Here is a 26010-nt window from a genome sequence, read left to right on the forward strand (position 1 = left end):
GCCTTAAAGGAAGAAAGCAGATCGCAGAGGGTGGGAATTCCAGACCATGCTGTCTTGGAATCTATCGAAACAGTCACACAGCTGAACTCAAAAATAAACACATCATTGGGAGTCTAAACTAAAATGAGTTCTTGAGATATGAAAGGGTGTGTGGTGCAGGAAGATAGGAATGATTACAGCCAGGAATTAAGTCAAGGGTGTGAAAGTAAATTGTTGTTGCTCATAAATGGGAGCCTTTTGATGGATCAGCAAGTTCTGGAACAAGTGAGCACTTGGGCAGTAGAGTTTTCAATAATTCTGGAGATTAGAGGGAGGGTGATTGTGGGATTCTGGCCAGGAGTGGGTTTAGATAATGAAATCTAGAGTTAGCAAAATGAATGAATGAGAGTTTCAGTAAATGAGCTGAGACTGTGGTGAGGTCGGGTGATATCACTGAAGTCGAAATAGTGGTCTTGGAGTGGGACTGGGCTATCACCCTCACCTCACCTCTGGAATTCAGCTGTTTGTCAGTTTGTGAATCAAGTCTGTAACAAGATCAGGAACTGAGTGGCCCTGACAGACCCCAAACTGGGTGTCACAGAAGATTATTGCTGAGCAGCTGCGTGACAGCACTGTTGATGACACCTTCCATCACTTTTCTGCTGAGCGAGTGTGGACTGATGGAGGGAAATTGGCTGGGTTGGCTCTGTCCTGCAATTTTGTGTTGAGCATCCCTGGGAAATGTTCCACAATGTCAGTAGGTGCCAGTACTGGACTTGTCTTGGTGGGCAGCAATTTCTGGAGCACAGCCATCAGTATTATTGCCACAATGTTGGTAGGGCCGACAGCCTTTACACTACTTCTCCATTTCTTGATCTGATTTGAAATAAGTTTTCAACCAAATTGATTCACGTCTGTGATGTCAGGGACCAATGTAAAAGGCTTATCCACTTGGCACTGCTGGCTGAAGATTGCTGCAAATGCTGTTGTCTTGTCTGTTGCATGGATGTGGAAAGATGTGGAAGCTTTGGAGAGGGTGCAGAGAAGATTTACCAGGATGTTGCCTGGAATGGAGAGGAAGTCGTACGAGGATAGGTTGAGAGTTCTCGGCCTTTTCTCGTTGGAACGGCGAAGGATGAGGGGTGACTTGATAGAGGTTTATAAGATGATCAGAGGAATAGATAGAGTAGACAGTCAGAAACTTTTTCCCCGGGTACAACAGAGTGTTACAAGGGGACATAAATTTAAGGTGAAGGGTGGAAGGTATAGGGGAGATGTCAGGGGTGGGTTCTTTACCCAGAGAGTGGTGGGGGCATGGAATGCGCTGCCTGTGGGAGTGGTAGAGTCGGAATCATTGGCGACCTTTAAGCGGCATTTGGATAGGTACATGGATGGGTACTTAATCTAGGTTAGAAGTTCGGCAGAACATCGTGGGCCGAAGGGCCTGTTCTGTGCTGTATTGTTCTATGTTCTATGTTTCTATGATGTGTGAGACCCCTCCATCAGTAAGATGGGGGATATCTGTGATGCTTCCTGCAGTGAGTTGTTTAATTGCCCATCACCATTCCTGACTAGGTGTGGCAGAACTGCAGAGCTCAGATCTGATCCATTGGTTGTTGGATCACATAGTTCTATTTGGTGTTGCTTGCACTGTTCGGCATGCAGGTTGGGTAGCTTCACCAATTTGGCACCACATTTGTAGGTATCCCTGGTATTGCTCCTGGCATGCCCTGCGGAACTCTCCATTGAACCAGGATTGATCCCCTGGCTTGATGTTAATAGTTGAATGGGGGATATACCAGGCCATGAGATTTCAGATTGGGCTGGAGTACAGTTTTGTTGTTGTTGGCACACAGTGAGACAGAAGTTGCAGGGTCAAGAGGGCTGATTGTGTGGTTGTATTTGCTAGTGCATTGGTAGATGTAATGTGGTCCATCCAGTTTCATTCCTTTGTTGAGACTGTGCAGTGACTAACACAATGAGTGATTTGATGGGCCACTGACAGGAATACAACTTTTCAAAAAAGGTTTTGTGATTTACACATGAAAGAAATGAAACTATCATGGTATTCGAACAGATGAAAGACTCAACAGACAATCAAGGTATTTTTCAATGGGATAATTTCATTTACATCACACTAAATTTTTGCTATAAATTCTGTGCCTTACAATTGTGTCCTCCACAATCTCCTGATGAAGAAGCGGCGCTCTGAAAGCTTCCAATTAAACCTGTCGAACTATAACCTGGTGTTGTGTGATTATTAACTGAGAATATTACAGCACTACTAACAGGGCTGCATGTAAAGAGGCTCAGTCCAGTTAATCAATACATTCGGAAGGATTTCCTCCAAGTTTGATGACGCAATATTCGTCAAAACCGTCAACTTCAACCTGCAATGTTGTTATTAACAAAAACTTCAGGCTGACACAACGCTCCCTTACCCAACTGCAATGTGGTAACTGGGCCCGGCCCAGGAATTGGAACTGGGACATTTGTGGACTATGATCTCAAAGGAAGCGAGATGTGATGGTACAGAGAACACCGAACGGAGAATTCTCCACAAAGGTTGACAGGAAAGCCACACACACAGACCAAGTCCTGAACTACGAAAGCAACCACCCCAACACGCACAAACGAAGTTGCATCAAGACACTATTCAAAAAGGGCCACAACACACTGCAGCACACCAGAACTGCAAAAAGAGGAAGACAAACACCTGTACAAGGTATTCGCCAAAAACGGATACCCTCGCAATTTCATCAACAGATGCAGAAGGGAAAGACAATGGAACGAGAACATGCCACAACCCAAAGGACTAGCCACACTACCATACATCAGGAGCATTTCCGAACTGACATCCAGACTACTGCGACCACTAGGACTCATAACAGCACACAAACCAACAGCCACTCTCAGACAATAACTTACCAGAACGAAGGACCCGATATCCAACATGAGCAAAACCAATGTAGTGTACAAAGTCCCATGCAAGAACTGCACAAAACACTACATAGGACAAACAGGAAGACAGCTAACGATCCGCATCCATGAAACCAACTAGCCACGAAATGACACGACCAGCTATCCTTCGTAGCCACACACGCAGATGACAAGCAACATGAATTCGACTGGGACAACACTACCACTATAGGGCAAGGCAAACAGAGAACAGCCAGGGAATTCTTAGAGGCATGGCACTCATCCACAGACTCTATCAACAAACATATCGACCTGGACCCAATATACCGGCCACTACAGCGGACAGATGGAACTGACAACCGGAAGCGGTAGAGACAGGCCACTATAAATGCTGGAGGAAACATCACAGAAGCACTTCACAGGAGGCTCCCAAGCACTGAGGATGTCACCAAGACAGGGGACAAAACGTTTGCAACACAAATTCCCAGCTTGGCGAACAGAACCACAGCAACGAGCTCCCGAGCTACAAATCTTCTCCCAAAAATTGAAAACTCAATTTTTGGAAGGATTTTTATTAAACCTGATTGAACATTTAAATCTTTGTTTTTTTAAACAAAGTGTGTGGGAACCAACCCACATCTTGCTAAAGGTTCAGTTCGGCCTGATACATAGAGCCAAAGGTCAAGCAAACATCACACTTTCCATTCACTTCTACAAAGGGCTGACATCACATTTCCTCAGGACTTAAAGTATTTTATAAATTGTTTGTAAAATCATTTGTCACGTTAAAGAACTGGACAATAAATGTCATTGTATACAATAAGAGTGAAGCCTGTGACAGCAGATTTAGCTTTGGAGGGCAGTGTGTGCGCTTCCTAAATTCTGGGAGCATTTTGGGAGACTGCTCCCAGATGGTGATAGTGAGCATATCTGCAATGCACTGTTTAGATTTGGGAATCCATGGGAAACAATCTGTGGTTTCACTAATACTTGGCTTGCGTTGTTGGTGTACAGTAAGCAATCCATAAAGTTACTTATGTATTGTTGTTGACTACCTGAAAGGTATTCAAATCTGCCAGGATGCCTTCAATATGTAAATGCATCTATTGTAAATATTTGGAATATCCCAGAACTGCCCAGTGCTTGGCAAATTCAGGGGGGACAAAAAATCACATTGAGTAATTTGAAATTAAGAATCCAAGAGGACGTAACCACTGAAGTATTCAATTCAAATAGTTAAATGGAGTGCTCACATTTAAAATACCTGTTATCCATAGGAATGGATGGACTGACAGAATTGGGATCAAATTCCTGGCTAGGGAGTGTGAAATCTGCTTTGATAAAGTCACCTGCATTTACCAACAATAATTTGGCAAGTTTGGAAATTTAACAAACAATACCAACTTCGGTGATGCTCCAGTTAGGTCCCAAGCTCTATGAAAAAAATAACAATGTTCCTTTTTATTGCATACACTCTGAAACACGTGTTTCTTCTACAGATCCTGCAAGTTTCCCCAATGAGCATAGTCCATCCAAATGATGTTGCTAACTTTGGCCAACTCATTTCTTTCCGAGCCTCTATAACCTGAAGAATGACCAGAAGCAATTACTTCACATATGTGGGAACATTACCGACGAGGATTTTTTCCTTCAGAATTGACTTCCATATATTCAGTGCCCAGAAAAGATAAAAAAGCTTGTTATCTTTTATAGAGCAATGAGTCAGTGGGTGTAAAACCCTAACCTTTTCTTGCTTAATAATCACGCTGCCTAAATTTTAAACATGAACACTTCTTAATAGTTCACCAGATCCTAACGAAATATTTTGTGCAAAACAAATCACATGATACGTAGTTATTCAGATAATAAAACAACTTTGTTCATTGAAGAACCCAGAGGAAAAGGTCATGAAACAATGTGAGTTTGATATACCTCAATTATCATTTCAAGTGCAATCTCTGCATAAATTCTCCTTTTCCTCCTCGAAGTATTCAACTTCTTGAATAACTGAGAGAATGAAGTCACAGTTGTACAACACAAAATCAGACCCTTCAGTCCAACTTGCCCATGCTGACCAGATATCAAAAATTAATCTAATCCCATTTGCCAGCATTTGTTGCATATCCATCTTAAACCCTTTCTACTGATTATCAGTTTATTTTACTTTATCAGCACTTGAAATACTGACATTTTTTTCTCCCAACATTGGTTAAAGAAATCATAAGTTCATTCATCCAAGTTAATTTTGTAATCTTTCACAAAGAAACAAGTGAGAACAACATATAGCTGAGTGCAAAACAAAATACTGCAGCTGCGCGATATCTGGGAACACTCTAAAGGTGAGGCATTGATACTGCACAAGTTTGTCAGCACGGTTTCAATTACTGATAATAATTTAGTAATGTCTTAGCCTTCACATAGTTAAGGTAAATGTGAGATATCTGAATTTCATGAATTGGTTCGTATTGCACTTTGAGAAGATTAAACCAAGAATAATTTTTGTTGATCAAAGGAGAAAGTGATGACCAAAGAAGCTGGACATCAGAGTTGAAAAGTGTCATGCTGGAAAAGCACAGCAAGTCAGGCAGCATCCGAGAAGCAGGAGAGTTGATGTTTCGGGCATAAGCCCTTCATCAGGAATCACAGGCTTCAAAAAAATAACTGGCATAGACTTATGCCAGTACATACGTAGAAGGGTCAGAACATGTTACTATCAGATTAGAGACTAATTTCAGATTTGGTACCATTCAGTGCCACATTTCAGTATGATATTTACATATGTACCTAAAAGAGAAGTTGTCTAAAATTACAAGCTCTAGAATGATTATACGATTAAACCTGGAAATAAAGCTGGTGAACAAGAATGGCAAATCAGTCCCATCAGTATCGCCTTGGGCAGTGTCAAGTAAGAATTTGACAACAGAGTTGCCACTTTGGTATAACCTGCAATCTGGCCAAATTGCAGCAAAAATCTGTTCAATTTTATCTGCACACTATTGAATGCAAAATCCTCCTTGCACAATATTGATGCAGCATTTTGGGATGTCATTTTTAAAATATATTATTTTCAAAGTTACTCACAATTAAGAGTGATCACTTGGTGCTGTCTGCATAACACAGTACAAAAAGGAATGAACAAAAAAAAACATGATAACCCAAATTCAGAGTCACTAATTCATTGATATTGCATGGGTCCAGCATTTTTAAGTAATCAATTTTTAAAAATAAATGCAGATACATTTACTAACTATATTGGAGTACAGTCAGGTTTCTTACTGAACGGTGACAGGATTGGACAGACTCTGCATGGATTTAAGAGAGGGGAATCATACTTAGCAAATCTACTGAAAGAATCTACAGAGTCGAATATTAAAGAAATAAATTGCAGGACATTTAGAAAAGCTTATCATTAAACATGGTAGACTGGGTTTTGTGAAAGAGAAACTATATTTGACAAATTTACGACAGTTCATTGAGGAGATAACAAGCAGGGCTAATAAAGGGCAATCCAATGATGTTCTGTATTTGGATTTTCAAAATGTAAATGATAAGGTGCTACATAAAAGTTAATTGCACAATTTAGGAGCTCATGTTATCGGGGTAATGCATGGGCTGAGGATTGGTTAACCACACTGGCTGTTGCTGAGTCCTTACTTGGAGTACTGTATACAATGTTAGCTCCTATATTTAATAAAGGGTAAACCAACATCGGAGACCATTCAAAAAAGATTCACTTAGCTGCTTTCAGGACGAAAGGGTTGACCTATCAAGAATAGATAAGCAGGGGTGATCTTATGTCAACAAGATTCTGAGGAACTTGACAGGGTAGATGTTGACTAGATCTTCTAGCACCAGTGAAGTCTCAAACCAGGGACATTACATAAGGGAACATTCTTTTTAGAAAAAGTAAAGAATTTTTTCTCTCAGTGAATGGCTAGAATTTTCTCGCCCAAACAATTGTGAAAGTTAAATGTGGGAGGGGAATGGTTGGGTTACTCTTCGGAGGGTTGTTCTGGCTTGTTGGGCTGAAGGGCCTGTTTCTACACAGTAGGGAATCTGTGATTCTATCTCAAATTATTTTAAAAGAGGGCAGATAGATTTTTGAAATGTTGAGGGCTTTGCGGATCAAGCATAAAAGAGATGTTGAGGTCTGGGTTGGCCCAGCCATGATCTGATAGAATGGGGGAACAAGCTAAAGGGATGAATTGTCTACTCCTGCTCCGATTTCTTGAGGCTCCATTTCATGTTTTTTTTTGTTTCCAAAGAAGAGCGTGATACATTGTGCTAAAGACCTCAGATGTGAAAATGGGGTGTTTATGTACTGATTCAGAAGGCATTGATTCATCAATCACACCTATACAGTCATGAGTAGGAAGGCAATTCCCTCCATGAATAAAGGAAATCTACTGCAGAGCTCACACAAAGGGAATTCTTACCCTCAGTGAACTCTCCCATCACATTACCCAACATATTAGCTAAAGCAGGACACACTGCGCATGCTCTAGCCAACAAAGTGACCCCCGGGTGATCGATTCAGCACCAGACCAATGAAAGAACAGTGGGCGAGGCTGGATGACCAAGCGGGATGTTGGTCCTCCAACCAATCAAAGTGACTGAAGGGCGGAGCTAAACTAAACCATGTGATCACCCTCGCGTGCGGCGCAGAGTCGCTGTAATGAATGTTCGGCAAGTTATGGAGAGAAAGGATACGGTAAGGAAAGAAATAAACAGGGAAACGGGAGAAAAACTGTGCTGCTACGAGCGGAGAGGTTTTACAAACAAATTGTGCACGTCGGAAAATCCAAATTTGAACGTCCCAGTCCCGTGTTTGCAGTAAATGAGGAATGGCCTCAGCGCGGCTACAGGCCTGAGTGAGCGCCGCCATCTTTATTTGGGGCAACGATTCACTGTACACGTGCGGAGCCGCCATCTTTGTAGGGGGCAAGGTGCAGCCAGGCGCATGTGCAGCCTTTCTCTGGTATCGAGTCTTTGTGATCATAGCAGCCAGTAAAGCTCTGATTCACCTCTGGGCTCCCTCATCACCACTTTGTCAATATCTAGCTTCCTCAGTCTCGAACCATAGGTGTATTTTTGGTCTGTTAACTACTGTATTAAAACTTTTTTAGACCCTTTGTAAATGAGTTTTTCACTGCAGCCCAGCCCCTGACCATGTACTGCTCTATTATCAGATTACTTTTTTCTTGAATATTTTTGACAGTCAAGAATTCTTTTTTCCAACAAGCAAGTGTATTTTCCTTCCATTTCTGACTATCAAATTCTGCACCATTTTCATTCCCTGTAATCCATTTTGCACTCCCTGAAACATCAACTGTGTTTCTCCTTCCACAGATACCAGTGATTAATGCCAAAACCCTGTTGCTTGTGGAGAGGGTGATGTTTGACTTTCTTGTACAGCTGCAGTTTGTGTGGTGAAGCTGCTCCTACAATGTGGTTGGGTAAGTGGCATTATAGATTATTCATTACAGCAACAGTGATGATTTGAAAATAATGTCTAATTCAGCAACAGTTTGTATTTTTATTATCATGCTTATAATTTCACAAAAGTACTCTTGAGAACTTTAGTCATAAGACCAGAGATGGCGATATTAGGTCAGGTGACCAAAAGCATTGCCAGAAAACAGGTTTTGAGGGATGTCTAAAAGGTGGAAAGCAGACCTGTGAGGTTTTGGCTGTGAATTTCAGACTATGCTGCTTCAGCAACTGTAGAAACATCCACACAGGTGAAGTAATGAATTAACAAATGGTTGGGAGTCTTAAAGAAAATGTGTTGTCGAGGTCTCACAGTGTGTGGGGTGCAGGGAGCTAGGGATGATCACAGCCAGGAATTAAATCAAGTGTGAGAATTCTAAATTGAGGGATATTGGCCAGGTGCTGGCAGGTGAGACTAGATTGGGTTGGGGTATCTTGTCGGCATGGACGGGTTGGACCGAAGGCTCTGTTTTCTTGCTGTACATCTCTATGGCTGTATGCTGTTGATTATAATTAGGAGCCTTTTGATGAATCAACAAGCAGAGATTTAGACTTTCTTGAGATTACAGGGAGGTTGAATGTGGGAAGCTGGCCCTGAGTGTGTTTGGAAAATGAAGTCTGGAGATAACACAAGTTGGATGAAAGTATATGAGCTGAGACAAGGATGGAATCAGCTAGAAATAGTGGTCTTGGAGTGGGACTGAGTTATCACACTCACCTCACCTCTGGGATTCAGCTGGTTGTCAGGTTGTGAATCAGAGCGGTAACACAATCGGGAGCTGCGTGGCCCTGGTGGAGCCTAAAGTGAGTGTCACTCAGCTGGCTGTTGCTGAGCAGCTGCTGCTTGGTAGCCCTGTTGATGACATCTTCCATCACTTTTTACTGCTGATCGAGTGTGGACTGATAGATGTAAATTTCCTGGGTTGGATTGCCCTGTGCTTTTGTGTTGAACATGCCTGGGCAATGTTCCACATTGTCGGTAGATGCCAGTGCTGGAGCAGTACTTGGCTTGGTGGGTGGCAAGTTCTGGAGTACAAGCCATCACTATTATTTCCAGAATATTGGCAAGGCCCGTAGACTTTGCACTACTTAACCATTTCTTGATGTTATTCAAACTTAATCGAACTGGCTTAAAATTCTCATCTGTGATGTTAGAAACCAATGGAGAAGGCTAAGATGGATAATCCCACTTTGCACTTCTGGCTGCAGATTGCTGCAAATGCTGTCATCTTGTCTGGTGCATGGATGTGTGAGGCCTCTCGATCAGTAAGGGTGGGGATATCTGTGATGCTTCCTCCAGTGAGTTGTTTAATTGTCCATCACTGTTCACAACTGGGTGTGGCAGAACTGCAGAGTTCCGATCTGTTCCATTGGATGTAGGATCACTTAGCTTTGTTGCTTGCTGCTGATGCTGTTTGATATGCAGATGGTCCTGTTTGGTAGCTTCACCAGGTTGGCACTTCAGTTTTAAGTCTGCCTGGTGCTGCTCATGGCATGCCCTCCTTTCCTGTCCATTGTGATGGGTGAGAGCAGGATTTACAAACCCATGAGATTACAGATTGTGCTGGAGTACAGTTCTGCTGCTGTTGATGTCCCACAGTGCCTCAGAGATATCCAGTTTGAGATCCTACATCTCTTCAAAGTCTGTCCCATTTAGAACGGTGATAGTGCCACTCAACACTGTGGAGGTTTTTCTCAACTTTAAGGCACGACTTTGTCTCCAAAAGGAATGTGTGATGGTCGCTCTTACTGATACTGTCATGGCCAGATGTATCTGCCGCTGGTCAATTCATAACAATGAGATCAAGTATGTTTTACACTCTTGTTGGTTCCCTCACCACCCGCTGCAGACTCAGTTGAGCAGCTATTTCCTTTAGGATCTGACCAGCTCAGTCAGTAATTCTGTTGCAGAGCTAGTCTCGATTGTGGACATTGAAATCCTGTACCCTGAGTACGTTTGACACCATTTTACTTCCTCAGTGCTTCCTCCAAATGTTGTTCAACATGAAGGAGAACTGATCCATCAGCCAAGGGAGGACGGTACGTGGTAATCGGCAGGAGCCATGAGACTTCCTGGTCTCCGGAGCCAATGCTGTGTACTCCCAGGGCAAATCCTCCCTGTCTGTACACCACTGTGCCACCACCTCTGCCTGGTCTGTCCTGCCGGTGGGACAGGACATATCCAGTGATTTCAGGAGAAAGTGAAGACTGCAGATGCTGGAGATCAGAGTCAAGAGTCTGGTGCTGGAAAAGCACAGCAGGTCAGGCTGATGAAGGGTTTAGGCTCGAGACGCCGATTCTCCTGCTCCTCGGATGCTGCCTGACCTGTTGTGCTTTTCCAGCACCACACTCTCGATATCTCGGGATGGTGATGGTAGTGTCTGGTCATTGTCTGTAAGGGATGATTCCGTGAGTATGAGTATGTCAGGCTGTTCCTTGACTCGTCTGTGAGACAGCTCTCCACATTTTGGCACCAAAAACCATATGTTAGTGAGGAGGACGTTGCACCATTGAGAGGGCTGAATCTGTGGTTGTAATTTCTGGTGCCTTGTTAGTTGCCAACTGGTTCATCCAGTTTCATTCCTGTGTTGAGACTTTGCAGTGATTAATACAGTGAGTAGCTGGCTGGGCCGCTGTCAGGTTGGCAGGATGTTTTTCACCATTGAAAATGGTTCCATGGAGATCAGGAGATTCCTAACACTTTTTTTTACTTGAATTCAGATTCCACCATCTGCCAAGACGGGATTCGAACCAGGACTTCAGTCGTTTGTTTTAATATTCTGGATAAAAGCTAAATACATCAGGTTTGTTAACTCATTTTAAATATCACTAACCCTGGTTTTGTTTCTTTGTAAAACACTGTCCATCATCCTGTCTCCTCCATCCTCCCCTCCAACACGAGTGAGGAGCACATGGAGTTTCTCTGTCACTAAGACTGAGATAATACGATCTGCTGCTTCTCTCCCTCCCACGAGCCCACTGAGTCAAACTGCCTCACGTGGTGTTCCTGGTTTTTGTCCTAAAACTACATCTTTCTCCAGTCTCTTGTCAAGCCTTATCAGAGCTCACCTTTACCCTAATCTCGCTAAACTCATTTTCCAACTCTCTTTCCTCCGATGCTGCCTCATCATCCCCCTCGCCAATTCATAGATATTGTTCCTTGTTCTCTCTGTTGGTCTTTTCTGGTTATGTCCTTCTCTCCCATTCTGTGAAAAACTAATATTTGACCTCACCGTTGTTGGAAAATCCTGCTCCATCTCCACTCTCCCTTTCCTTTCTGAATTCCTTGCATTTGGTGTCCCTCAACGATCGATCCTTGGTCTCTCCTGTATCTCACGTACATAGTGCCAGGAAGTGATATCGTCCAAAAACACTGTTAGGTTTGACATGTACACTGACGATGCCCAGCTCTCCATCCCCATCATCCCTCTCCATTACTCCACTGTTACTCAGTTATCAAACTGCTTATCACATTCCCACTACTCGATTAGCTTCAATTTCCTCCAATGACACATTGGCACGGTTAAACCCATTGCCTTACCTTTACCTTTCTGCTGAGCCCCTCCCTCCCACTCTGAGACAGAACTCTGAGGCAGAACGACACTTTTCACAATATTGCTGTTATATCTGACCCCAAGATGACCTTCTGATCAGACATCCACACAATCACAACCCCAGGAATTCCAATCTCTTAAACGTTGCTTTTCTCCACCTCACCCCAGCTCCATTGCCACTGAAACCCCTTACCCTCGTCTGTGTCGCCTTAAACCTGAATAAAAAACAGAATCTTTGATTCCGTGACTCGGAATCTGGTTTCAGACTCCCCTCTCAGTATTTACCCTCAGACACATCCTCTTTTTATTTATCCTGTCAAACCCCCTAAGAATTCCATCTGTCTCAATGAGATCACCTCTCTTTCTCCAAAATCCAGTGAGTAGAGTCCCAACCTTTTCAGTCTTTATTTAAAAGATAATCCCTCCAATCCAGGGATCATCTCATTGAATCTTCCCTGAAATGCCTCCAATAAAGTGACACATTTCCTGATCTAAAGGGACCAAAACTGCTCTCATTACTGCAGATATGGGGGTCTCACCAGCACTTCCACACGGTACTCTCAGGTATACACTCCAAACTCTAATACTGAGAACCTTTGAAACAAAACGTTCCATTCCTCTTCCTGCTTCCCTGTTGTAACTGTGTGGTAGCTTTCTGTGTTTCCTGCACAATTACCCCGGTCCCTTTGTGGTGCAGCTTTCTACAGTTTCCACCATTTAAATAATACTTTGTTCTTTTATTATCTCCTCCAAAATGAGCAACTTCCCATTTTCCCAAGTTACACCCCATCTGGCAACTTGTTGCTCCCTTCTCCTGTGCATCTCTCTCTTTTCATAATCCTCTTAGACCTTTACAGTTATGCCTTTTCTAGAAGATATCTCCCCTTCCCATTCTTCCAAACATTTACTGGGAGCACTGGGCAGTGGGAAACAGAGAGAGTTGCTATCTTTTTAGGGATACGCTTTGGAGTGATTTGAGAGGATCTTTCTACCCATTGGCCAGGATGGAGACAACTTGCCCATCGTTAGGCATTAGCCTTTCACACCCATGTCTTACTGATGAGGCAGAGCGGCAGCACGGAATGAAAGAAAAGAAAGTAATTCTTGTTCCCCATATCTCACTGACGCTTGGATCATTTTCTCCAATGTGTCAAAGAACTGCTGTGTTCAGTCACATGAGATCTCAAGTTGGAATCTCCTAGAAACCCACAGATTTCCCCCTGAGTTGAGTGCTGTTGTCCTCAAGGATAATGTGTACAGTCATCCTGGGCCACGAGGAGGGGATAGTGTGGGTTTCTAACTTGGACTGATAGTGACAGATTTTATAAACTTGTATTACAGGGTATTACTGGTTGACATTCAGATGGTAATCTCAGTAAGTATTCTGCTAAACTCTGATTGAATTACTCAGTATATCAGGATCTGGATATTTGCATTGTGTGTGTGAGTATTGTGTTCCAGATCAATCCCATTTGCTGCTTAAAAATTCTCCTTTGAATCATCGCATTCGCTCAAAAGGTCTCCCAAAACCTTCAAAGTGTCATGTAATCCTTTTATGATGACCTGATGAGTGTAAGGTCTATTATTCGAATGTGTAAGTTTTGTATAAGGATGTCTCAGAGAGGGAGCAGAATATTCTTAAAGGGGAGAATAATCATTTTGAGGAGAGGCTGTTGTTTAATGGTATCAATGACATAGGAATAGAAGAGTTCACATTATTGGATCATTTGAGTCTCTTGTGGGGTAGAATTGACCTCCATCAGAAGGATGGATTGTACCTGCACTGGAAAGGAAGAGTTGCTAGTGCTATTCATGAGGCATTAGACCAGTGAAGAAATGTGGGGAAACCGAAAGAGAAAGTGAGGACGAGCGAAGTCTGAGGCTGGTACAATTCAGACGTCAAACAGTCAAGGCAGGCAAAGGCATGGCAGAGAACGAGGTAGGACTGAGCAGTTACACTGCATTTATTTCAATGCAGGAGGCCCGATAGGTCAGGCAGATGAGCTCAGGGCATAGGTTTGAACATGGCAATGGGATAGTATAGCAATTACAAAGGCATGACTTAATGATGGATAGGACTAGCAGCTTAATGTTCCAGTGTATAGATGCTATAGCAAAGATAGAAAGGGGGCAACAGAGCAGGGGGGAGTGGTATTTTTGATTAGGGATAACATTACAGCTGGGCTTCAAGAGGGTATTCCAGGGAGTACATCGAGGCAAGTTATACAGGTGGAACTGAGAAATAAGAAAAGGATGATCTCCTTACTGGGATTGTACTATTGAACCCTCCTCACCCCTTCCCCAATAGTCAGCAGGGAATTGAGAAGCAAATTTACAAAGACATCACTTATCTGTAAGAATAGTATGGTTGTATACAAGACTTGACCTTTTTTTATTCATTCACAGGATGAGGGTGTCACTGGCTGGGCCCAAAGGGCAGTAAAGAGTTAACCACATTGCTGTGGGTCTGGAGTCACATGTAGGTCAGACCTGTTAAGAATGGCAGATTCCTCCCCTGAAGGATATTAGTGAATCTGATGGGATTTTTTTTTCCTCGCAACAATCGACAATGGATTCATAGTCTTTCATAGATTCCTAATTCCAAATTTTTATCGAATTCACATTCCACCAACTGCTATGGCAGGATTCACACCCAGGGCTCCAGAACGTTATCTGGGTATCTGGATTATCCGTTTAGCCAAAATATCACTAGGCCATTTGGCAGGGTGAGTCACTGAGGTATCCGTAGGACAGCACATCAGCATCAAAATTCCCATGGTCTCTGCGGAACATAGAAAGGGCTGGGGAGGGAAATATATTCGAGGTGGTGGGGTCTGACTGTAGGTAGCGGAAATGGCGCTTTATCTGGTGATAACTGGGGTGGCAACTGAGGACCGGTGGATTATATTCTTCTTGTGGTTGGAGGGCTGATGTGAAGGCGAAGGTGCAGGAAGTGGAGGATATGCATTGAAGGGCATTGTTGATCACGTGGAAGGAAGATGTGGTGCTTGAAGTAGGAAACCTTTTCTGGGATGTCCTGGAGTGGAATTGCTTCTCCTGGGAGCACATATGGCAGAAGCAGAGGAACTGAGAGTACAGGATCACGTTTTTACTGAATATACTCGAGGGTAATCAGGAGAACAAAAAGGGGACATGACATATCTCTAGGAAATAGTTTAAGGAGAATCCAAAGAGATTCTTCAAATACATTAAGGATAAAATAATAACCAGGCAGAGAATAGGACACCTTAAAGATCAAGAAGGCCATCTATGGAACAACAGGAAGTGGGAGAGATACTATGCTATTCTGTTCGAGAGAGTTTGGAGAAATAATAGTGATAGCTTGAAAAGTGCCCATATTACAGAGGAGGTGGTACTGGATGTCTTAAATCGTAGCAAGGTGTATCCCAGAAATTTGTGGAAAGCTAGGAAAGTGATAGCAGTGCTCCTCCCTGAGATATTTATAGCATCGTTTATGACAGGTGAGGTGTTGGAAGATGTGTGCCATTATTTTAAAAAGTAGTAAGGAAAGGCCAGGGAGCAAGAGGACAGTCACTCTGACGTCAGTGGCAGGCAAGTTGTTGGAAGGGATTCTGAGGGATAGGATTTACATGTATTTGGAAAGACGAGGAATGATTAGTGATAGTCAACGTGGGAAATTTTGTGTGTGGGAAATTCTCTCTCTCTAACTTGATTGAGTTTTTTTAAAGGCAGACTGTGGACGTTGTCTGTATGGACACTGAGCAGACTGGTTAGCAAGGTTAGATAACATTGAATGTTGGGAGAACCAGACATTTGGATACAAAACTGTCTTGAAGGTAGGCGGCGGAGGGTTGATTTGTGGACTGGAGGCCTGTGAGCAGCTGTGTGCTGCAGGAATGGATATGGGGTCCTTAAATAAATGACTTGGATGTGAATATGAGGTATGGTCAGTAGGTTTACAGAAGACACCAAAATTGGAGGTGTAGTGGACAGTGAAGAAGGTTAGTTCAGAATACAACAGGATCTTGATCAGATGGGCCATTGGAGCAAGGAATGGCAGATGGAGTTCAATTTAGATAAGTATGAGCTGTTGTATTTTGGAAAGGCAAATCAGGGCTGGACGTATGCACTTAATGGTAAAATCCTGGGGAGTGTTGCTGAACAAAGAAACCATGGTGTGCAGGTTCATTGTTCCTTGAAAGTGGTGTTGCAGGTAGGGAGGCGAGTGAAGGTTGCGTTTGGTACACTTAATTTTTTTTGATTAATGCATTGAATACAGAAGCTGGGGCGTTATATTGTGGCTGGACAGGACATTGATTAAGCCATTCAGGAATTCTGTTTTAAGTTCAAAATTCCCTGTTTTGGGAAGGTTGTTGTGAATCTTGAAAGAGTTCAGACAAGATTTACAACAATTTTGCCAGGGTTGGAGGATTTGAGCTAAAGGGAGAGGCTGAATAGGGTGGGGTTAATTTCCCTGGTGAGTCAAAGACCGAGAGGTGATTTTACGGAGATTTATAAAATCACGAGGGGCATGGATATGGTGAACAACCGGAGTCTTTCCCCCCCAGGTTAGATGGGTCCAAACAAGAGCACACGGGCTTAAGTTGAGAGGGCAAAAATTTAAAAGGAATCTAAGGGGCCACGTGTTCAAGCTGAGCGTGATGTATGTGTGGAATGAGCTGCCAGATGAAGTAGTTGAGGCTGATAGAATTAAAACATTTAAAAGGCATCCGATTGGGTACATGAATAGGAAGGGTTTCGAATGATACGGACCAATAGCTGGCAAACGGGACTCCATTAGTTTAGGATTCCTAGTTGGCATGGACCAATTGGACCAAAGGTCTGTTTCTGTGCTGTACATCTGACACTAATAAATGAAAATAAGATGTGTTCCTCTTTTGTGGAGAGGTAGCAGAAGCACAGATAATTATCCTTGGAGCTGAGAATGTTAAGCAATGATTTCGACCAGATGCAGATTTGTTTCCAATGTATTTAATTTGCAGAGAGAGAGAGGAATTGTTAACAACGTCATAATTTTAGTAACTATTTTCAAGTAATTGGCAACTAATGCAGGGTGAATATGTGAACATTATTTTATTCAGTAAATTCTGAGCATCTGGAACAGTCTGAATGGCAGCTGGACACAGATTCAGCAGTTATTCATAAATAGATTTGGAATTTTACTTTTTAAGCAAAGGTTTGGGGGGCTAAGGGCAAATGGGAGGGGAGTTGGGACAGATGTGCAGCATCTCCAGAGGGAGAGAGTATAGCCCCGATGGGCTGAATAGCCCCCAGCCCCAAGCTCTGTGATACTGCCCCATTCACTGTGAATGATGAAGCTCATCCGAGGGCAGAGAGGGAGGATACCACCACTCACCTCACAATGGGCCTCAGGTGATTGATGTCAGCGCAGGCCAACAGGAGGCAGAGGGTGGGACTGGAACACGAGGCAGTACCAGTTTATCTTCCAACCAATCGGAGTGAACGAGGGTATCCTTAAGGCTAGAATGAAAGAAAGGCACATGTAGCAGAGATTTGAGAAACTGGAGGAGATTAGAGATAGGGAGCGTTTTGTGGCTGGAGAGGAATCATATGAATAAGGAAGAGTTGTGAAGCTGGATGAGGTGACAGTGATCGGGAGAGTTGTGAGGATGGAGGAATTTGGAGACAGTGATAATGAGAGTCCTAATGTTATACAGCAAGGAAACAGGCCCTGTGGTCCAACCAGTCCATGCCGACCATAATTCCAAACTAAACTAATTGTACCTGCCTCCGTTTAGTCCACATCCATCCAAATATTTCCTATTTGCGTACTTATCTGAATGTCTTTTAAATATCGTAATTGTATTCACAACTACCACTTCCTCTGGAAGTTCATTCCACACGTGTAATTTTTAAAAAAAAAATCCCTAATGTCTTTTCTCTAATCTTTCTCATCTCTTCTCAAAATGAATGCACCCGAATTTTGAACTCCCCTCTCTCCCAGCCATTCACCTTTATCTACACTCTTCACGATTGCATAAACCTTTTAATAAGGTCACCCCTCAACCTCCTAAACTCCAGTGAAAAAAGTCCCACCCTTTCCTGATAACACAATCCCTCCATTCCCATTAATATTCCAGTAAATCTCTTCTGAACCTGCTCTGATTTAATGATATCCTTCCTATAACAGCACAACCAGAGCTGGGTTTAGAAATCCAGAAGAGGCCTCGCCAACATCCTGAACAACCTCAACATAACGTCCCAATTCCTATACTCAAAGGTGTGAAAAATGAAGGTAAGTGTGCTTGAACACTTTCTTAACCACCCTGTCTACATGTAACACGAACTTCAAACACGTGAAGCCCTCGGTCTCTTTGTTCCATATCACTACTCAACGCCTTACTTGTAATGAGTGTAAGTCCTGCCTTTGTTTGTTTTATCAAGATGTAATATTTTGTATTTATTCCAATCCAAAAATCCTTTGATTATAAAGGCAGTAGGAGTATAATTAAGAGGGAAATCAGGAGGCAAAAAGGGGACGTGAGATAGCTTTGGAAAATAGGGTTAAGGATAATCCAAAAGGCTTTTATAAATACATGAAGAACAAAAGGCTAACTAGGGAGAAAATAGAGACCCTCAAAGATCAGCAAGGTAGCCATTGTGTGGAGCTGCAGGCGATGGGTGAGAGAGGGAAACAAGTATTTTGTATCAGTGTTTACTGTGGAGAAGTGCATGTGAGATATAGATAGTGGGGAAATAAATGGTGATATCTTGAAAAAAAAGTCCATATTACAGAGAAGGAGGAGGTGCTGGATGAGTGGCTAAGGAGCTGGTGCAGGGGAAAAGGATTCACATTTTTGGATCATTGTGATCAACTCTGGGGTAGAATTGACCTGCGTAAGAAGGATGGATTGTACCTGATTTGGAAGGTGTCTAATATCGAGGCAGGGAGATTTGTTAATGCTACTCGGGAGGCAGTAAATCAGTGAGGAGTAGGTGTGATCGCAAATAGCTAGTGAGAAAAGAGATATCTCTGAGGCTGGTACAGTTCAGAAGGCAAATAGTCATTGCAGGCAAGGGCAAGACACAGAACAAGGTGGGATTTAGCAGTTACACTGCATTTATTTCAATGCAAGAGGCCTGACAGGGAAGGCAAATGAGCTCAGGGTATGGTTTTGAACATGACACTGGGATATCATGGGTATTATAGAAAGGACTGGCAGCTTAATGTTTCCGGGTATAGATGCTATAGGAAGAATAGAAAAGAGGACAAGAGGAGGGGGAGTGGCATTTTTGATTAGGGACAGCATTAAGATTGTGCTTAGGGAGGACATTCCTGGGAGTACGTCCAGTGAAGTTATTTGGGTGGAACTGGGAAATAAGGAAGGGATGATCTCCTTATTGGGGTTGTCTGCGTGGGTTTCATCTGGGTGCTCTGGTTTCCTCCCACAGTGCAAAGATATGCTGGGTAAGTTTGATTATCCAGGCTGAATTGCCACAGTGTTCATGGATGTGTAGGTTGGGTGGATTATCCTGGCTGAATTACCCACAGTGTTTAGGGATGTGCAGGTTGGGTGGATTATCCTGGCTGAATTACCCACAGTGTTTAGGGATGTGCAGGTTGGGTGGATTGTCCAGGCTGAATTGCCCACAGTGTTCAAGGATGTTCATGTTGGGTGGATTATGCAGGCTGAATTGCCCATAGTGGTCAGGGATGTGCAGGATGGCCCTGGGAAATGCAACGTTGCAGGGGGAGGTTAGGCGACTCTGAGGGTCAGTGTCAGTGTGATGAGATGAATGGTCTTATTCCACACTGTCGGGATTCTCTGATAATTCTACTAGTTTTAAAATAGTTCCAGAAAATAATAGACCAGATCTAAAAGTTAAGGTTCTAAATTAGACAAAGGCCAATTTTCACAGCACAAGGCAAGCACTTTCAAAATTTATTTGCGGGAGGTTATTCCCAGGGAAAGGGACGGCTGGAAAGTGGGAACATAAGAACATAAGGAATGCGAGCAGGAGTAAGCCATCTGGCCCCTCAAGCCTGCTCTGCCATCCACAAGATCAGGGCTGATCTATTCATGGCCTCAGCTCCACATTCCTGCTCTCTCACCATCACCCTTAATTCTTTTCCTGTTCACAAATCTACATTTTGCCTTAAAGGCATTCAAGTTGATAACGTCAAATGCTGCACTCGGCAGGGAATTCCACAGATTCACAACCCTTTACCTGAAGAAGCTCCGCCTGAACTCAGTCCTAAATCTGCTCCCCTTATTTTGAGGTTATGCTCTAGTTTCACCCGTCCCCAGTGGAAATAACCTCCCTGCTTCTGTCTTATCTACTTCCTTCAAAGTTTTATTTTTTCCTCTCCAACCTCCCATTCTTCTAAATTACAATGACGATAGAACCAGTTTTCTCAATCTCTCCACATACGCCAACCCTCTCAACTCCCAACTCAAGCTAGTGAACCTCCTGTGCCAGTACATCCTTGCTAATGTAAGGGGACCAAACCTGTACACAGTACTCCAGGTGTGGCCTCCCCAGCACACTGTATAGCTGCAGCATAACCATCCCTCTAGCAATGAAGGACAATATTCCCTTCACTGTCTTAATTACCTGCTGCACCTGCAAACCAACTTCCTGTGATTCATGCACAAGGACACCCAGCTCCCTCTGTACAGCAGCCTGCTGCAATTTTTCACCAGTTCGTCATCAGTTTGCTGTTAGTCCAACTAAAATGGATAACCTCACATTTCCCAACATTGTCCTCCATCCACCAGATCCTTACCCACTCACTTAACCTATCTGTATCCCTGTGCAGACTGACAGTGGTCTCTACAGACATTGCTCTACCTCATCTTTGTATCAAATGTGAACTCTGACACCGTACACTTGGTCCTCAACTCCAAAACATTTGTGTAAATTATAAACCGTTGTAGTGCCAAAAGTAATCCAAACACCCATTTATCCCCGTTCTTTATTTTTTGTTGGTTAACCGATCCTGTATCAATGATAATACATTACCCACAATGCCGTGCATCTTTACCTTATACAGCAGCCTTTGTGTGGCAACTTGTCGAGTACCTTCTAGAAATCCAGATACACCACATCCACCGAGTACCCCATGTCCAACGTGCTCGTCGTATCTTCAAATAATTCCAGTAAATGCGTTATACATGACCTACCTTCCATGAATCCATGCTGTGTCTGCTCAATGAGACAATTTCTACCCAGATATCTCACCACTACTTCTTTGAGAGATTCAAGCATTTTCTCCGCTACAGAAGTTAAGCTAACGGGTCCTTTTTGAAAAATAGTGGCACCACATTTGTAGCTTCCATTCTGTCAAAACCATCCCAGAATCCAACAAATTTTAGTGGATTATTACGAGTTGTATTTGCTATTTCCCCCCCACCCCCGCCATCTCCTTTTTCCCTGGGTGCATTCTTTTTAGATTAGATTACTTACAGTGTGGAAACAGGCCCTTCGGCCCAACAAGTCCACACCGACCCGCCGAAGCGTAACCCACCCAGACCCATTCCCCTATATTTACCCCTTCATCTAACACTACGGGCAATTTAGCATGGCCAATTTGCCTAACCTGCACATTTTTTGGATTGTGGGAGGAAACCGGAGCACCCGGAGGAAACCCACGGGGAGAACGTGCAAACTCCACACAGTCAGTCGCCTGAGGCGGGAATTGAACCCGGGTCTCTGGCGCTGTGAGGCAACAGTGTTAACCACTGTGCCACCATGCCGCCCACAGCCTAAAGGTAGATGGGCCAGGAGACCCATCTACCTTTAGGCTGTTATCTTTCCCAACATTACCTCTTTACTGGGAATGATTGCTTCTCTGTCCTCATCTGCCATTGCCTCCATAGGCCTGCGACAATGCGAGGACATAGACAGTATGTTCCTGTTAAGGCCAAGGCTGATAGGTGTAGAGAATGCTGCCTGTCGAGAGAAATTGTGGGCCTGGTCAAGAAAATGAAGGAGGGATATGGCAGGTACAGACAGCTGAGTTTGTGTGAATCCCTAGAGGAGTATAGGGGCAGTAGGAGTATACTCGAGGTAAACCAGGAGGGCAAAAAGGGGACATGAGATAGCATTAGGAAATAGGTTTAAGGAGAATCCAAAGTGTTTGTACAAATACACTAAGGACAAGCGAGTAACCAGGCAGAGAATAGGTACCCGCAAAAATCAGCAAGGCTGTCTGTGGAACCGCAGGAGGTGGGAGAGATTCTATATGAGATTCTTTTACTGAAAGAGGATGTGGCAGCTAGAGTGTTTGGAGAAATAAATAGTGATCACGTGACAAGTGTCCACATTACAGAGGAGGGGGTACTGGATGTCTTAAACGGTAGCAAGGTGGAATAATCCCTGGGACATACTCAGGTGTAACCCAGAACTTTGTGGGAATCTAGGGAAGTGTTTGCTGGACCCCTCGCTGAGATATTTGTGTCATTGATAGTCACAGGTGAGGTGCTGGAAGATGGGCGCAATTATTTGAGAAAGGTGGGAAGGAAAGGCCAGGGAACAATAGACCAGTGAGCCTGAAATCAGTGGCACAGATGTTGTTGGATGTGATTCTCAGGGACATGATTTACATGTAATTGGAAAGGCAAGAAGTGATGAGGGAGAGGCAGCATGGCTTTGTATATGGAAGTCACTAACTTGGACTCCAGGAAGACACAAGGTTCTACATAACAGACCGGTTAGCAAGTTTGAGACTGTAAAATACAGGGAGGACTAGCTATGTAGATACAGAATTGTCTAGAAGGTCATAGAGATGTATAACATGGAAACAGACCCTTCAGTCCGTACCGTCCATGCCAACAACTTACCCAACCCAACAACTGTGTGAGAAATATGCTGTCAGGCTGGGTGCTGGGTCCACTGCTTTTTGTCATTTATATCAATGATTTCTATGTGAATATATGAGGTATGGTTAGTAGGTTTACACTAGACACCAAAATTGGAGGTGTAATGGACAGTGAAGAAGGTTACCTCAGTACATTGGGACTTCAATTAAATGGGCTAAGGAGGGGCAGATGGGTTTAATTTAGATAAATGAGGTTCTGCATTTTGGAAAAGCAAATCAGAGCAGGGCTTGTACACTTAATGAGGAGGTCCTGGGGAGTGTTGCTGAACAAAGAGACCTTGGAATGAAGGTTCACACTTCCTTGAAAGTGGAATCTTAGGTATGCTAGTGAAGAAGGTGTTTTGTATTGAGTATAGGAGTTGTGACATTATTTTGGGGCTGTACAGGGCATTGATTCACCTACTTCTCGAATTCTGCTTTCACTCCTGGTCTCCCCGCTATAGGAATGATGTTGTGAAACGTGAAAGGATTCAGAAAAGATGCACAAAGATGTTGCCAGGGTTGAGAGTTTGAGATATAGGGAGAGGCTGAATTGGCTGGGGCTGTTTTCCCTGGGCATCGGATGCTGAGAGGTGACCTCAGTGGTTGATACACTCGTGAGGGACATGGTGAGGGTGAACAGCCAGGGTCTTTTTCCCACGTTAGGTGGGTCCAAAACCAGAGAGCACAGGCTTAAGGTGTGAGGGAAAAGATTTAAAAGGGATGTGAGGGGCAATGTTTTCAAGCTGAACATGGTATGTATATGGAATGAGCTGCCAGAGAAAGTGTGGAGGCTGGTACAATTGCAACATTTAAAAGGCATCTGATTGGATATGTGATCAGGCAAGTTTGAGAAGGATATGAGCCAAGTCCTGGCAAATGGGATGAGATTAATTTAGGATATCTGGTGGGCATGGACAAGTTGGACCAAGGGGTCTGTTTCTGTGCTGTACATTTCTATGACACTAATAAATTAAAATTAAGATCGGTTTCTCTTTTATGGAGAGTTAGCAGAAGGTCAGAAAATTCTCCTTGGAGCTGAGAAGGTTAAGCAGTGATTTCAACGAGGAGCAGTATTGTTTCCAGGAAATTTAATTTACAGAGAGACAGCATGAGAAATTATTAACATTGTCACAATTTTTATGAACTACTTTCGGTAAGTGGCAAATAATGCAGGGTAAAAACGTGAAGATTATTTTACTCAGTAAGTTCTGAGCGTCTGGAACAGTTTGATTGACAGCTGGATGCAGATTCAGTAGTTATTGTCAAAACAAATTTGCAATTTTCCTTTTTAAAGGAAGGATTTGGAGGGCTATGTCCAAATGGAAGGTGAGTTGGGACTGGCTGGCACCATCTCCAGACGGAGAGTGTACAGCCCCATTAGGCTGAATAGCCCCCAGCCCCTGTGCTCTGAGACACTGTCTCATTCACTGAATGACGAAGCTCATCACAGGGCAGAGCCATAGACATGTACAGCATGAAAACACACTCTTTGGTTAAACTGGTCTATGCAGACCAGATATCCCAACCTAATCTAGTCCCATTTGCCAACACTTGGCACATATCCCTCTACTCTCTTACTATTCATTTACCCATCCAGATGCCAAATAGTATAATTGTACCAACCTCCTCCACTTCCCGAGAGAAGATTCCATCCACGCACCAACTCCACTGTGAAAGAAATTGCCCCTCAGATCCATTTTAAGTCTTTCCCTTCTCATCTTAAACCTATGCCCTCTCGCTCTGGACTCCTCCACCCCAGGGAAGATACCTTGTCTATTTATACTACCCATGCCCCTCATGATTTAATAAACCTTTGAGGTCATCCCTCAGCCTCTGATGCATCTGGGAGGATCCCACCACTTATGTCACAATGGAGCCTGGCTGATTGACACAGCTTCAGACCAGTAGGACAGTTGGCGTGATCCTCCAGCCAAAGGGAGTGAATGAGGGGTGGGTCCAGCGGGCCAACACCTGACCATGAGCTTTGCAAGCGCAGTGTCACTGTGAGCGGGAGGGGTCTCAGTGAGTGTGAAGGGACTGGGAGAGAGATGGAGTTAGTGTGGACTGGGAGGGTTGATAAACACTGTTTCAGTCTGCTAGACCTGAAAAAAATACTCGGGGTAAATTAAAACCAAAAGAACTGCGGATGCTGTAAATCACACACAACAACCTCAAGGTACTGGAAAAGCTCCGCAGATCTGACAGCATCTGTGAAGAGAAATCAGTTCTCATTTTGGATCCGGTGACGCTTCCTCAGGTACTGATATTACTGAGAAAAATACTATTGGTTTATATGCAGAAGGTAGGGGTTAAGGAGTAAATGATAGGTGTGGATAGAGTCAAAAGAGAGAGAGACAGAGAGAGAGGAGCAGTTGGACAAAGGAGTGGATATCAACCTGGCTGGGGGAGAGTAAATACCTGTTTATGGGGACTGTTAGTGGTTATCCATAGGTAGTGTGTAATAGCAGGCTATGTAATAACAAGGCCTGGTATTTGAGGTAGGGGGCAAAGAAACTAGAACGTGTTGAAGCCATGGGATTGCAGGGTCCCCGAGTGGGAGATGAGGTGTTGTTCTTCCAGCTTGCTTTAAAGTGTGGCGCTGGAAAAGCACAGCAATTCAGGCAGCATCCAAAGAGCAGGATAATCGACATATTGGGCATATAAGCACTTCATCAGAAATGTGGGAGTGGGGGAAGCTGGCTGAGAGATAAATAGGGAGGTGTGTGTGGGGTTGGGGGTAGGGAGCTAGGAACAGGCTAGGTAGATGTAGATGGGGTAGTAAAAACAATGACTGCAGATGCTGGAAACCGGATTCTGGTTTAGTGGTGCTGGAAGAGCACAGCAGTTCAGGCAGCATCCTGATGAAGGTCTTTTGCCCGAAACGTCGATTTCAAAGCTCCTTGGATGCTGCCTGAACTGCTAAGCTCTTCCAGCACCACTAATCCAGTAGATGGGATAGTGGTGAGAGGGTGGAATGGATAATTGGGAAGGATGATGGACAGGTGGGACAGTTCAACAGGCCAGTGCCGAGTTGGAGGGTTGAATCTGTGATGAGGTGGGGGAGAGGAGATGAGGAAACCTTGATGCCGTGTGGTTGAAAGGTCCCAAGGTGGAAGATGAGGTGTTCTTCCTCCAGGGGTCGGGTGGCTCGGATCTGGAGGTGGATGACACCCAGGAATTGCATGTCCTTGGCAGCATGGCGGCAGAGGGGGGTAGCTGAAGTGTTTGGCCACAGGGCGG

General features: G+C 43.8%; 1 long non-coding RNA gene across 4 annotated transcripts in view; it reads left to right on the forward strand.

The window, feature by feature from the left end:
• The first annotated feature begins 7553 nt into the window (after positions 1-7553).
• LOC148147069 (uncharacterized) overlaps positions 7554-26010 on the forward strand; it is a 62155-nt gene continuing 43698 nt past the window's right edge. For all 4 annotated transcript variants that reach the window (XR_015760236.1, XR_015760235.1, XR_015760238.1 and 1 more), the window contains exons 1-4: positions 7554-7609; positions 8248-8354; positions 11110-11192; positions 18097-18201. This is a non-coding gene — a long non-coding RNA (uncharacterized LOC148147069). The remainder of the gene's footprint in view (positions 7610-8247; positions 8355-11109; positions 11193-18096; positions 18202-26010) is intronic.

This window comes from Chiloscyllium plagiosum, unplaced genomic scaffold, assembly GCF_037043375.1.
Source record: "Chiloscyllium plagiosum isolate Xiang-an unplaced genomic scaffold, Cpla_swu_hap1 HiC_scaffold_18, whole genome shotgun sequence".
NCBI classification, from domain to species: Eukaryota; Metazoa; Chordata; class Chondrichthyes; order Orectolobiformes; family Hemiscylliidae; genus Chiloscyllium; species Chiloscyllium plagiosum.